This window comes from Castor canadensis, chromosome 3, assembly GCF_047511655.1.
Source record: "Castor canadensis chromosome 3, mCasCan1.hap1v2, whole genome shotgun sequence".
NCBI lineage: Eukaryota > Metazoa > Chordata > Mammalia > Rodentia > Castoridae > Castor > Castor canadensis.
Window position 1 is genome coordinate 181,649,602 of NC_133388.1, and position 2,627 is coordinate 181,652,228.

General features: G+C 52.8%; 1 non-coding gene across 1 annotated transcript; it reads right to left on the reverse strand.

Annotated features, from left to right (window-relative positions):
* Window positions 1-2,274: 2,274 nt before the first annotated feature.
* Trnam-cau (transfer RNA methionine (anticodon CAU)) lies at window positions 2,275-2,347 on the reverse strand. Its single transcript has one exon. It is a non-coding gene; the product is annotated as a tRNA-Met (tRNA).
* Between the last annotated feature and the right edge of the window lie 280 nt (window positions 2,348-2,627).

Below are 2,627 nucleotides of genomic sequence, written 5' to 3' on the forward strand. Positions count from 1 at the left end.
GTTGTGACACGGACTGTATAAAGCTTAATTTATGAATATGGGTGCACTTATCAGTGATTCTGAATTTAGTGTTTAATCTCGTTTTATTAAGAAACACCACACAAGAATTTGGACAGGGGAAGGGTAATAAAAAGACTTACAAAACTCTGACAAGGGACCAGCTGTAGATGTAAAGAGAATACTAACAGGTATCAAGGACCAAGGGAGAGTACTCAAGGAAGGTCAGACTTGGAAGGGACGCCCTCCCCAAGGCTTGGGGTCAGACCTGTCAGAGAATGTGTGGATAGTGGGTGGTTCACAGAGTTGTCCAGGCCAGAGTTAGTCCATGGCCGCAGCCAGAAGGAAACAACTCCCGGCACACTCCATCCCAAGTTGGTGAGTGGCCGTGTGTGGGAGTCAGGGTGTCAGGACCCCATTCATCAGTGTGGAGTGTGTCCTGGCATGCACACTATCCATATGGGGGAGCCTCAGACACAGGCAAACCAAGGCTGGCAGGCAGGTGCTTAGAGTGTTCCAGGTCTGCTGCTGGCTGAGACCTGGAACCTGCCATGGTCGTGTTGGAAGGACCGCAGTGAAGCACTCAGCTGGGGCTGTGAAGTCAGGAGGCCATTGCACTCCACCCCCAGTATCCAAGCTTAGGGCACAGCCATCAAGCAGAAGCAAGACTAAGCAAAACAGCACAGTAGGCTAAAGAGCTGCCCCTTCCTCCTGCAATGTCCTCCAGCGCCCTCTGTTGACAGCTTCAGAGCATGCCAGAAGAGTCCAGGCCACTCCCGCAGAGCAAGAACTGAAGGGTGAACTTGAAGCCATGATATATCTATAACCAGCAATGGGAGTGGCTCCACAGCTTGCTCTGTCAGTTGACACTTGTGGACTCTATAATTGGCCTCTATCTAATGAGATTGATGTGCCAGAATGAGATGAGATGCCAGAATTTCCCTGGCAAGATGTAGATGAAGGTGTCCAAAGTTTAGGAATTTAAGAGTGCATTTATGAACTGGCCTTGCCCACCTGACTGCATGTGCTGGGCCCAGGAGACCCTTGCTTTGTTAAGGACAGAGTGAAGGAAGCATCTGCAGACCTGAGAAGCTCCGTGGTGGCTCTCCGCTGGCCACGTGTGCCAGCCAACAATGGGATTCCATGGTAGAGGGGCCAAGAGGCAGCTTTTAATTACCAAAGACAACAGTTCACACTTGCAGTTTACAAGAGCAGCAGGGAAGTAGTAGTAAAGGGTCTTTGGCTACCGATAATTGATTGTAGTGGCCCTAAGAATGAAGCAAGCATTCTAGTAAAATGTCTGAATGTAACAGGAAACACTCTAAACTTGATGGTCAGAAGACTGACTTGAATCACCACAAAAGAGCCCTTCCTGTCTGCATGACCCAAAGTCATCCCCAGAGTCTCTGGGTTGAAGAGGAGGCCAAGGCCCCCTTGAGGAAAGACCCTGAGGGGGTCACATGTTCATGCCATGTGTTCTCTAAACCTTCCCCAAGTGGACGTGTTGCAAGTTCCTTGAATGATGTCTAAGGAAAACATACTGGGGCACCAGTGAAAATCAGGACAAGCGGTGGGAGGGTGATCCGTGATCCCCGAGTCTTGGGCAAAGTTTGAATTACCATCAGTGACTAGGACTGGAAACTAACCTGTGTCATCTTCCACGTACCTGAATACATAACAAATGGCAGCGTCTCCACCCTGGCTCTAGACCCATTGAGTAAGGTTTTCCTATCAGGATAGTAACCAGGTCATTACCAGTTACCTCGGGGAACTGCAGAGGTGGGAAGATGGGGGCTGGTTCTACCCGTCCCATCCCGATAGAATTTGCTATTTGACCTTTGAGAGTGAACTGACGAGACAGCGGGGTGCGCCCTGGCAGCTGCCTGCAGGAATCCGGGGGCCCCTCTCCACAGCCTGAGCGCATGCGGTCACCGCGGTGCTCGGCTGCTCCCCCGTCCGCCTCTCCCCCCGGTTGCCCCCAGCCTCGGCAGCCCCTCGTACTCCGCGACGCAACCCAGGGCCGTCCACCACTGTTCCGGACGGCCAGCACTCACGGCCAAGGGCAGGACGGACCGAGGCGCGGGCTATCAGGGATGCGGGTCCACGCTCGGCCACGTGCCAACCTCCTGGGCGACCCCGGGCCACAGGGCTCACTCGCGTCCTGGCCCAACTAGGCGCGCTCAAGAAACTCTCCACTTAACGTTAATCTCAGGCTCGAACAAGCAAGTAAAACCCATTCCTCTCACAAAAGTAAAGAGAGAGTAGACAAAAGTATTGTGCCCCGTGTGAGGATCGAACTCACGACCTTCAGATTATGAGACTGACGCGCTACCTACTGCGCTAACGAGGCACCTAGGCGGTGCTTCCGGCTGTAGCCTAATGAGGCTGGCGCAGCAGGTGCAGCGCGCATGCTCCAAATCTGCAGCCTTCCCAGCCCGGGACAACTGAAATGTACCCATCTCTCTGCCCAGTGGGATTCCCACACTTGCCCTTCTTTCTTCCTCCGCCTGCTTCTGTTTGTCAATTAACAAACACTGCAAGCTGCTTGCTAACGCGGCACTGGCTAGGGGAAACACGGAACAGGGATTCTTTGTGCTGCTGCTGTGTTTTCATTTTTGTATAGTGCTCAT